The 12,184-nt window shown below is 39.4% G+C and overlaps 1 protein-coding gene across 1 annotated transcript in view; it reads left to right on the top strand.

Annotated features, from left to right (window-relative positions):
- Positions 1-12,184, top strand: part of TMEM135 (transmembrane protein 135) — a 197,047-nt gene that overhangs the window by 2,701 nt on the left and 182,162 nt on the right. The gene's annotated exons all lie outside the window — the stretch shown is intronic.

The following is a 12,184-nucleotide window of genomic DNA, read 5'->3' as shown; positions in this document are numbered from 1 at the left end:
ATTGATTTATTTGACGAGCACCAGAGACAGTGTAAGGTAAAGAGTGAAAGGGTACAGTGGGAGCTGCAGAGGGGGAAGCAGAAGCCTTGCACATTAAGTAGGCTGGCAGGGAAAGAACACTCCTGAATTAAGTAAGTGATCACTAAGGTCATTCTTTGCTGGACTCAAAACTGTGCTTGAAAACCGTGTATTTGTAAATGAAATACCATAGTTGGACAGTACAAACATTCAGTATGTTTCTGTATTTTGAGATTCACATAAGGGGATGGGCTTACATTGTTTTATCTTTATATCAGTGTATGTTCAGAGTGTTTCTGGTACTACTTAGTCCCAGTCCCATGTACAGCTCAGCAACAAAAAAAAATTGCACTTCATTTTTCGATGTCAAGCCTGTAAAATGGCTTCTTGCTTGTTTGTTCCTGCTGTTGCCACAAGTTAATAACGAAGGAAAGTAGATGAAAGAGTTTCCTCTCACAAAAGCTTGTGTGGAAATGAATGAAAATGAATAGATGAGACTAAAGTGTCAGAGGTTGTTTGGGAGAGAACATGGTTATGGACAGTTATAATCCAGAGCCCAAACTCGTAACATCTACACCCCACATCTCTTAAATGTTTTGCCGCTCTTCAGTCAATGAGAGACTGATGGAGCCAAGTGAAGTGGTGCTAGAGTTTGATAAGTAAAATACTTGTTTTAAATGAATGGCTGCACAGTGTCTTTGCTTTTAAGTAGTACTGCACTGTTGTTTTTTTTTTTAATAACTGTGCTTGAGTATTTTTTTTTTTAGTTGGAAAAAATATATTCTTCAGATATCATACTTTCACTGTTTTTATTTTTGCTCCAGATTGATTGCTTTAGAAAAAGTAGGTTTTATATCTAAATTGAATTTTCCCTCCCCATATGAAGGGGCTGCCAGGAATGCCTATTTCATAATTATGACTGCTTGTATTTCACAAACCAAATATCGCAATGCACAAGTCTTCTGAGGCACACTTTTACAGGGGGAAAAAAAGAAGACAAAAGTTAAAAACTGCTTAACACCTACACCCCGAGAAGAAACCCCAAACAATCTCCCATAAACCTTATAATTACACTTTTAAAAAACTGCCTGTCTTGATATCTTAAGAAAATGTTACTGAAAAAGTCCTTCATCAGAGTTTGTTGTACTTTGTTCTATCTGTACTTCCAGTTTAGGTTACTCAAGGTTAAAGAAAATGTGAAGGTGTAATCTTGTGTTTTCAAAGTTGAAGAATTCAGACTTCTAGAAATTCACAGAGGTGGGGAGAAGAGAATGATTTCACAAGGAAATTGCATGAAGCTGGGCAGAGGGAAATGAGAGGCTGGAATATTAGGTTTTAATTGTTTCGGCTTTTGTTTCTCTGTATTTCTGTTGATTTCACATGGAAAATCCACTATTCATCACATGCGTTAGAGTAAAGTTCTCTGTTTCATGAGAGTTTGTAGGTTTTAGGTGCTTGTTTGATGATGGTGCACATTTTGCAGTAGATAAATATGCTTAGTTGAAGTCTTTGTAGTAAATCTAGTAATTGGATCTGGTGGTAACATTTCCTCTTAATTGAAATAAAGTAAAAATCATCTGTTTGCTACTTTGCAGTTGAGCTAATTCTTCTGACTTTTTGCCTGTGGGATGACAAGAGTCATCCGTGCCTTTCACCTTTTCTTTCTCCTACTCTGATAATTTGCTTGCTTCACTTAATTTAAGCCTCCCTCCCTGCCTCTCCACCCTAACCCCTGTCCTGCCCATCTCCTCTCGACCGCGGCATGCCTCTGGGGCTAAATGACACAGCCAGGGAACAGCTTGAGCACTGACCCCCTTGTGGTTCATGCTGGCTGTTAGTTTACTCCTGGCTTTGACTCCAAACACCTCTCTCCAGGACAAATCTGCTGGCATAAAGGAGAGGAGCACCCAGTCTAAAGCAGCGTGGATGCCAGTGGCTCTGTGTCCTCTGGACTGTGGGATGGTTCCGCCAACTATTTAGGGGAACGGGTGTAACCTGAATCTGCTATTCCAGTACAGTTTTTAATAGTCCTTGGGCCTTGCTATGTTTTATTGATTTCTTTTACTTAATTTTTTCTCATACCCGTTTCATGCTCATTTCGGTCTTGCCTTTGTTGTTCTTTTCATACTCATTTTGTATTCATTTTGGTCTCATTTCTAGTATTTTTCATACTTGTGCCATATCTGCTTCCTCCTGTGCTTGTCATAGCCTTTAGGTTCTTAGATGCCAATTGCTTCTTTTTCTTTCTGTGTCAGAAGTTCTTTTTCCTACTCATGATTCCATTGCTGGTATCATCTTTGTCTGTCTCTGACCCCTGAGTGTCTGTATTGTTTTTCTGAATCTGCGTTATTTATTTTGTAAGATTCCTAGGGCAGCATTGTATATCATAGAATCATAGAATCGTCTAGGTTGGAAGAGACCTTTAAGATCCTTGAGTCCAACTATTAACCTAACACTACCAAAACCACCACTAAACCATGGTCCTAATCACCACATCTACCCATCTTTTACATACCTCCAGGGATGGGGACTCAACCCTGGTCAACCCGTTCCAATGTTTGGTAACACTTTCAGTGAAGAAATTTTTCCTAATATCCATCCTCAACCCCTTCGGCGCAACTTGAGGCAGTTTCCTCTTGTCCTATCACTTGTTACTTGGGAAAATTAAAGTCACAAATGCAATCAGCAATTGTACAAGTATAAAGTGTTTTTTCTTCTCTAAACATGAGAGGGACATTGGTACTAGTACAACATGGGCCGGGTAGTCATGCACATGGCAGCTGGCAGGTCTCTTCACAGATAAATCGCTGATTGACTAGAGGTAATAATAAGAACAAGCCTAACTGTTGCGCTAATGAATTGTTTTGAAAACTGTTGGATGGAAGGCAGTGTCACCAGCCAAAGATCGCAGTGAGGCAGAATGAGGTGTGAGTGTCACATCGCTTTCCTGGCTGTATGTACGCGGCCCCAGGGATGGATGGTGCACACTGGCCATGCTGCTGCTGCTTCAGGCTTGCTTCAAGCCTGGTTTCTCTTAGGGAGAGTTGTTTGGATGGGTCCTGGGCAAAGCTGGGGAGCCAGCTAACACTAAAACAGATCCTGTCTTATCTGCCAGTGCAGACATAGTCATCATGTGTCACCTTTCTGAGGTGTGTGAGAAGGCTGTACTGGCCAGATTGTATTCTAAAATAGTCCAGAATTCCTGAGTCTATTAAAACGTGATGTTTTGTTTGTCTGTGCTGTGAACCATTTGAAAGGGGGGTGGGGAGGCTAAGAAGGATGTTAGTGTTACCCTTGAATACACTTCTGTATGCCAGCTTGGATCTCTGGGGTAGGCCATTAGGAAACTCATCTCTCTCAGGACCCGGTACCTGGGGTGGCTGTGATGGTGGTGTGTGATTGCGTCATGCTGGGATATCTGATCATCTCAGTACTGTGTAGTTTCCTGTACCTCTGTGCTGTGTTATGAGTGACATGTAGGTCGGTGTGTTCTTGCCTTTAAATTCTTCTGGAAGCTGGGTTAAATATGACTAAAATTAGCTTAAGTGTTACTAAAGTGAGAACCCGGTTGTGGTATCTTTGTTCCAGGCTGCGATCTTCTGCTCTGTTCAGGTTGCTTTCAGGCCAGATGAGTAAAATTCTGTGATAAATTGAAAATAAACAAAAATAGTCTTTTTTTGAGATACTGAAAATTTCAAAAGGATCAGTTACTGAATTCATCTGGACTGAAGAATTTATGCTCAAAGCTGCAAGGAGTAACCTGGAACCTGCATTGCAGTAATGGTGGAAACCAGGGAAAGCCCTCCAACCTTGACTGAAGGAGCAAAGGTCTTGGTAAAGACACCACAAATACTGGGAACCAGCAAAAATCATTAAAGGGACTGTTTATCAAGGAGACATAACTCTTTTCCTTTCAGTTGGTACAGCTGTACTCGTCAAGTGCAAGAATTTCAGGGTAAGAGGGAAAATCATTGAAAATTATTCTGAGTTGTACATTTCAAGGGGAATGAAAAATAGCCCTCTACTCATTTAAGCACAAGGGAAACAAGCAGTGAAGATAAGTTGTCATGGAACGAGAGTCATGCCAGGATTGGAGGTAATTTAAATGTCATTCAAAGAGTACGTGAGTACTGTTCGCTTCTTTTTTTAGTTGGGTGGATGATACGGAAAGTTTTAAAAAAGCCAAACCAAAACAACCCAACCCCCTGATGGTGATCCTCATGTAACATCCCACAAGGGACAGAGGAAGTCAGAAAGCAGGAGGCACACGCTCTTCCTCAGAGTATTGCAGGAGCTGATTTATGAAATGAAAAAATCTGGAAGCCAGGCTTTGTAATCCGTGAAATCAGGGAGGGACCAGCTAATTGAGGAAAAACAAATCTGAATGTTTAAGAAGAGGCATGAGAACAAATTGCTGATTTCAACAACAGTGTCTTTCAAAACCCAAGTGTTACCTGAGGGCATTTTGAGATTAAGTTACTGCAAAGCGCTTAAAAATAATTTTTATAAAGCACAGGAATAATTTTCTTGTAAAATTCATACAAAATTGCAAATGGTTATAATAGAACATATAAATAATTGAATATAATTATGAAAGAAATCTGACATCAGTCTGTAGCTCTGCATGCTGCTTGAGTAATCTGGGGTATTTTCTTAACTGGTTTAAAGACCGGGGATTGCTTCGCTTTTAGCATGCACGTGTGACTTAAGTTATAAAATTTTCCTTGGCTTTTTAATGACTTGCAGTGTATGTATTATATAAAGGATCTACACAGCATTATTGATTGTCTATAAATTTGCATTTTAAAGGTGTCTAAATGTGCCAGACAGCCACTCTTATAAATATCATTGAACTCTGCGTTCCTGGAGATTTGTCTAGGTGTCTGAATATTTCTGTAATTCTTTTAATTATTATTTTTTAAATTAAAAAAAAAAAAGTTCTGTTTTGATGTGCTTGATTTTAGTTGGATATTGTGAAGGAATGAGAGAGACAATAGTGTGTTTTTTCAGTTTCCGTCAGTCGGTGTTGTATGTGTTGGCTAATTTCACTAAAATTGATGGAGGGGCAGTGTTCTTAAAGACATACACACTGTACAAACTTAGGAAATGGTGGTTTGGTGGAGGAAGAAGAGAAAAAAATGATGTTGTACACACAATGGCAGGGTTGGTGCAAGGTCTGTGGTTTTTTAGCCTGCCCTGTAACCTGTCAGACTGTGTACGTTGGGCAGCCAATTTGCACACTCATTAAGTCGCACCATCCTTTGTGCACGTTTCCTCCTGGGGAATCCATAGTTCAGGGACAGAGGTGAAGGCTGAGGATACTGGAGGTGAAGCTCAGGTTATTGCGGTTGGGTGATGATTACTTGTAGGTGTTACATGACACATCGTTAAAATAATCAGGCCTGACTGGTGCCCCTGACCATGGGGAAGCTGGTTTTTGAGTCTCGTGTTCCTTTTCTGCTGAACACGTTAATAGCCTGGCTGAAAGTCTTGTGCAAGACTATGCAGCTGTGTTTTAAGGATAGTGTTGGAAATGCATAAATTCTTTCTGTGGTTCAGACAGAATAAATCAGTTCTGATTTTTTTAGTTTTATAGGGCTTAAAATTTGTATGTGAAGTCTAAATTAAAAAAAGAAAGGACTTCATTAATGCTGTTCCACAAACTGATGGTATCCTGAATCTGGTGGACTGATTTTTCATAATTCCGTTTTCATGTTGGAGAGTTAAAATACAGTTGTATGAATTCTGTAGTTAACGTTAGAAAATATTTTTTATGTCTATTTCTTTTATTTTTACTGAGTAGGCTTTTTTTAATACTTCAGACATAAAATACAGTGGGTTTGGAGTTCAGATAATTAACAGTGTTTATTCTTAGAGCAACTAATGTATTATTTCGAGAGTGTTTGCATTTGATTTGAGGAGTGATCTCCTCCTTGCACCTCCTCTACATAAATGTCTGAAAACCACATTTCTTCCTTCTACCCTTATTTCTATTCACATGAAAACGGTGTTTGAGGAGATGTAATAGCCTGCCTCTCGTGGTTTTTCTACCTATGTTAAATATAATTTCATGGCAGTTTTTTTTTTTAATTAATTAAATATAATTTTTCATATATATGAACATTTTCTGTCTGTCTGTTTCAAGATGGTAATGGCCAAAGTGTTTGAGTGAGAGTTAAATCAGAGCTTGTTTTAAACTGTAGGGGGAATGGGGTCATTACCATCAGAGAGTAAATCTGTGTTCAGTTTACATTGAGTTGATGAACAGGAGAAGGAGAAATATTCCAGTCTGGGCAAGGTGCATACCAGATAATCAGCTGTTTAGGGAATTGTTGTGGTGTTTGTATATTCAAGGATTCTGGAGGACAGGTTTGTGGTCAAGTCTTTCTGTGGTATCTGTCCCTGTTTGTAAGTAACAAGGGTGTGGGGTTGCCTTCAGAAGCCTTCAAACGCTGCCAGGCCAGCATTAAAGCATAATTGAATTTTGGGTTTCAGGTTTTAAACAGTTGTGTGCAGAAGCGAGGAAAGGAGTTATTTTACTTAAAATTAAGTCAGAGTCTTTCTGTTTTCAGTTTTCCCAGAGGTGATAATAGGACTCTGGGCAGGGCTGGATCAGTCTTCAGTGTGGAAAGGAAATCTTCTTTCCCCTGTGCTTGAGTTACCTTACTCAAGAGGCTTTACCTGCCCACATTCGTAGTACCAAACTAATTGTGTTTGGGGCCAGAAGTACTTTTTTTGGAAATCAGGCTGGCAGGTGTTGAATTTCTTCTCCTTCCTCTGTGTGTGCAGGGCACAGATGTTACACAAGGACAATCAGGGTATATTTCATCAAATCAGTTTCTCACTTGAAGGAGTAATGTATTTGTCTTGTCTGAATGTAGCATGCAAAAGTTTGGTTGTCTGAGGACCGAAGTGTTGTGATCTATCTAAATTTCATCCAGATGCGCATATGCTTACCCTCATAATTATAATATCCAGTGATACACAGCCTACGTAGTTATAGTTGTGAAGTACAACTTGTGTGCAGATGAAGTAAATACAGCAATAGATATAAATTTCTTAAGCTATCTCCACTTGTACTACTGATTCTTTAGACTTGATGCTATGACATTTTTTACTTTCTTAAAATTTTGTCATACAATTACATGTGTGTTACTCTGTCATTTAAATAACAGGAGTCTACTCTTGTATGTAGGAGAGGCTTGGGATTCTCTTACGGGCTTTTGCAAATCACTGGAAAAGCAGCAAGAGACATTTAAAATATTAAAACAATCTTTAATGCCTGTGTTATGGTATTTGAATGCTTAAAAATTTTCTGACTACTTATTTCTTAATATTTTAACGTACCTGATTTTTTTAGAATTAAATCTGTTCTCTTCAGCCTTTTTTTTTTTAGTGTTCTCTCCGTTATCTTTTTTCTGTCTCTGCTGTTTAGGTTTTTAATGATGAAATATGTAGAATTCGTTTTGTTTCATCCTTTCCCCCCCATCCCGCATTGATCCTTTTCTTTCCTCCAACTGTGATTCATTCGTTTCTTCTGCAGTGTATCTGTATTTTCTGCAGACAGCGTTGCAATGGAGGGAGATCAAGAGCTAGAACTCGCGGATGTGAATAGAAGGAAATCAGAAAGTTCTAAAAACTTTGGACATTCTTGGGCCATCTGCCCTGTCACAGGGCATGATTTGTTTCAAATTTCCTTTTGCTCTTAGTTGTTGAGTGTTTGGGTATCTAGAAAAGTACTTCTTATGGGAGACTGGGAAAGACGGGATTTATTAGTTGACTGTATTAGAAGATGATAGTGTAAAAATGTTAGCAAAGCTGGACTCTGTCCTATTTCTAGAGCTGTGGTGTCTGGAGCTCTTCTGATTTTGAGAGAAGAAAGTGGAGTTTAAATGGCAGAAGGGCTGTGAAGGCTGTTACAGGCAGACAGCGCAGCTGTTGGTATGGACTGAGGTAATTAGTACTGAAATAATCTGTTTAATGCTTACATAGGCTGAATAAAGACTGCATCTGCAGACTGTACTACTGCTTAAAGTTTCTTTTTAGTACTTAAAATGTCATATTGTAAGAAAAAACGTGGTGAGAGGAAAACACTAGTTTTAGTTTTTGAAATGTGGGTTTTCTTTATCACTTTCCAGGTATTTCAGAATTCTTGCAAATTAACTTGCGAGGAATGGTTATACTCTATGCTGAATGAAATGCTTAACTCTTGATAGTGTTGGAATTTTTCTTGATGAATAAATAAATACTTAACATTAGGTAAATATTTCAAACCTGGGTATTCTTTACCTGCAGAGAGCAAATCTGCTTGAGAAAGTGCCTTTTCTAGTTGTTACTTTAAATGTCGGTGACAAGCATATTGCTTTACGTGATAGAGTTTTTATGGTATATTGGATATACGGTGGCCAATGGTTACAATAGGTCTTTTATTCTCTTCCCTAGAGAAATGTGTGTACAGGGTGACATTGTGATTTTACAGTTTTGTCATTTTGTTTTTTTAGATGCATGATACACGGTACATATGTAAATGAGAAGTGAAAGCCAAGCGCCTTCAATCTGAAATGGAAAATGGTGCAGTCAGTGACAGCTCTTAGTAACTGTGAAAAAGTTTTACTGATACTTTTTTTTTTTTATAAGGAAAGGTGGTGCTGTACAGGGAGGGGTTGTCTTGATTAAATGTAAGTTCCATTGAAGGGTGGAGTTGTTAATGACAGTCTTTATCCCAGAGCCTTGTGTAGCCCTTCTAAGTATCCTAAGGCCAGGTCGTTGGGTGCCTTGAAAATAACAGATTTTAAGAGTGACTCAGTGCTTATGGAAAGGCAGGGTAGGAAGTTGCAGCAGATCTGATGTGTTCCTAAGCCACTGTTAGTCAAAGGAGATGCTGGAGCATTCTTCACCCTGAGGTAGGTAAGGCTGCATTGCTGTGGTCTGCCTGGAGAAGTCATGAATAAATGAAACCTGGGTCATAATCCACAGGCATCCGGTGGAGTCTTTTCTCCCTGGTTCCAGACATTTTTTGGGCAGTCTTCTCCTTCTCATAAAGGGTAATAGACAGGAAAAACAGCATGCCTTCAGAAATAAAGGGAGAGGCAGCATTGGAAGTGGATTGTGCTTTTCTCTCCCGTAAAATCATGGTCTTACAGTGGTGTGGGGAGTGTGTTACGTCTGTTCCCTGGACCGCGGCTAGCCCTCTGGGTTAGGAGGTGAGCTGAGGTGAGGCAGCATGGGCAGCGTGAGATGGCGGGGAGGCAGCCTTGTGTCTGGGTTTCACATAGCAGCAAACACTTGGGGTGTTATCTCACACAGCAGTGCTCCACTCGCGTTGCAAATGTGCTGTACTATCTTACTGAAGCTGAAAATCTATAATAATTTATAAGCACCAAAGCATTTTGTTTTATGAAATTTTTGTCAGTCCATCTCAAAAAGAGAAGAGTGAAACTAAGAAATTATGGAGAAGGGTGATGAGTAATGGGAGGTATGGAGCTGGTTTTGGCCATTCCCAGTTTGGATCAGTGAGCTGAAGCAGAATTGCAGTCCTTCGTTCTTGTAGTGAATAACACCTCAAGCTAAATTTTACAGCTATCAACACTAAGGTCCTGATGCAGACCACCCTGAGGTGTCCTAGGATGCGTATGCTCCTTTCATAGCTGGAGAGCTGAGGCATAATGTCAGTGAGATGTTCATTTCTGTCTCTCTGGCTCTACAGGGTGTCTCAGGTAATGTACAGACCTTCTGCTACATCTGTTAGCATCTTCATGGAGATTAGTAGTTTGCCAAGGAAGTATCTACTGGATGTCCTGATGGCCTCTTCTTCCATGCTTCAACCTGCTAGCAATGTCTGCTGCTAATCCTTGAGCAGTGTATTTATTATAAGAATTTGGGCCTTTGTCACGGTGTCCTTGCAGGTTACTTGAGTGAAGGTATCCCAGTGGGAATCATGAACTGCTGCAGGCTGGTGGCTTTCATAATCTTCCTGTTTTGCCAACCTCAACTTTAATAATACTTTTCTGAAGTGTGTGGAAGTGAAAGCGAGAGCAAGGTGGTGTCCAGAAGTATCTATAATATTTTTTCCATATAATCACACCATTGGTGGTGGAGGAGAGCCTGCTTAATAGTCTGCTCTTGCCTGTTTTCAGCTGTACACAATATTTAGCTTAGTTGATGTTTATAAAACAATTTGAAAGTGATGAACATTATTTGTTTTGAGGGCATTTTGTGGTTTGATTTTTTTTTTTTTTTTTTTTTGGGCATGCGTCAAACTCCGTTGCCCGTAAGCATAGAGCTCATTCAGTCATCATGTGCATTGTTTCTTTGCACTGGTTGGTGTGTTGTTGTTCCTGGTTCTCTTTCTATTTTTCACTTGGGAGTTGAACAGTAATGAGAAGAGAAAGCAGAAATTTGTATTAGTCTAAAGCTTGTTGTAGAAGCTACAGAAATAAGTTTTAGAGTTTGATTTGATATTAATGTATAAGATACCAATCTTTTCCTGTTGTACTTAATGACACTTTGGTATGAGGAAGCAAGGCTTCACACTGTAAAGTCTGTGTTCTTAAAAGCAAAAAATTGTTATTTTGTTCCAGGTGTTCATGACCTTCATACAGTAGGCTAGAAATAGCTGAGGAGGTAGCAACTAGTGATCTGTCACTTAGACTACGTTAAGGCTTTTCTTCAACAGAAAGATTATCTGGATTGCATTATTGCCTAATCCATTATGGTTTAAGCAGTCTTGACACTTAAGTAATGTGTAAATCTGTTTTCAGAAGTCTGTTTATGCATATATTTCTCCTTAATCCTTAGTTCAAGATTCTTTTTGGAAACAGATTTTGGCAGAACTTCCCTGTGGTTACTTTTAGCAGAATCCTCAGCCCATCTCTGAATCTAAACCATCTACTTGCTATTCAGTATGAGCGGACAGTGTTTCAGAACAGCTCCCTCCCCCATGTTTTTAAACAGAGGAACCGAACCTTTGAGAGGTGTTGCCAATTCCGATTTGACAGGACATCTTCTGTTGTTCTCACCAGCACCAGCAGGAGGAAGCGTGCTCTATTTGGAACTTCTCTTATTCTAAGCATTGACCGAAAACTCCTGCCAGTTTTGAGACTTCCTGGGAGATCGGTGCAGATAAAGATGATAATGCTATTAAAAAGAAAAAAAAACAATAAAATCTGTCTGATGGTGCACCCAAAGTATAATTTCATGGAATCATAGGAGCACGGGGGTTGGAGGGACCTTGGGAGGCCAGGTAGTCGCGGCCTCCTGCTCCAAGCAAGGCCAGTTGGATGAGGTTGCCTGGGGCCATTTCCAGTTGAGTTTTGAGGATCTGCGGTGATGGAGAGTCCACAGTCGCTTTGTGCAACCTGATCCCAATGTTCAGCCACCTTCAAGTGAAAATTTTTCTTCCTTAGATGTAATCTGACTTTCTCATATTTGAGCTTGTCTGTTGCCTCTCGTCTTACCCCTGTGCATCTCTGAGTAGAGCCTGGTTCTCTACACTTCCCATTAGATTTTTGCAGAATTTCTGTTCACAGAAAAGACTTTGAGGATCTTCAGTGTTTGAGTCATTAAGTAACTGTTCTTTATAAAATGTAGAACATACATTAAACTGACAAAAAAGAACATGTTTTTTTTTAGATCCAGCCTATTTTCTGCTTTATGCAGTTTTTTAGGGATAACATACCATTTGTATAAAATTTGTTAGGAATGTGTTGTTCTTCCAGCAGATGGTGAAAATTTTTGGGGGACTTGCAGTTGGTTAATTGGAGTCAAAAGCCTTTAGAAATATGTCATCACTTCATAGACACTGTGTATTTGGATTACTTTAGTGATGTTCTGACCTTATTTATGCGATAGTTCAATTGTCTGAAAGACGAACCTCAGTGTAAATTTATCATGTCTTAAAAGTTCTGATATCTGGCAGACAATGTTTCTGGCTGTTATGGCCAACGGTAACAAGGTAATAAAATTCCCCCTATACTTCCCATTTAGGATTGCTTGATGTATTTCCTGGTATAAATATTGTAACAGCTGGAACGAGTTCAAAGGCAAACTTTGTGGTATTGTTCATAAAACCAGCAAATCTAAGAGGCTTTGATTTACTACTTAAATGGGCATGTCTCCTTTTACTTTTTTATTTTTCTTTACAATGTGCAAAATAGAGCCTAACTGA

The sequence above is a fragment of the Chroicocephalus ridibundus genome, chromosome 1, assembly GCF_963924245.1.
Source record: "Chroicocephalus ridibundus chromosome 1, bChrRid1.1, whole genome shotgun sequence".
Lineage (NCBI taxonomy): Eukaryota > Metazoa > Chordata > Aves > Charadriiformes > Laridae > Chroicocephalus > Chroicocephalus ridibundus.
This window is presented reverse-complemented; position numbering and strand designations above follow the sequence as displayed.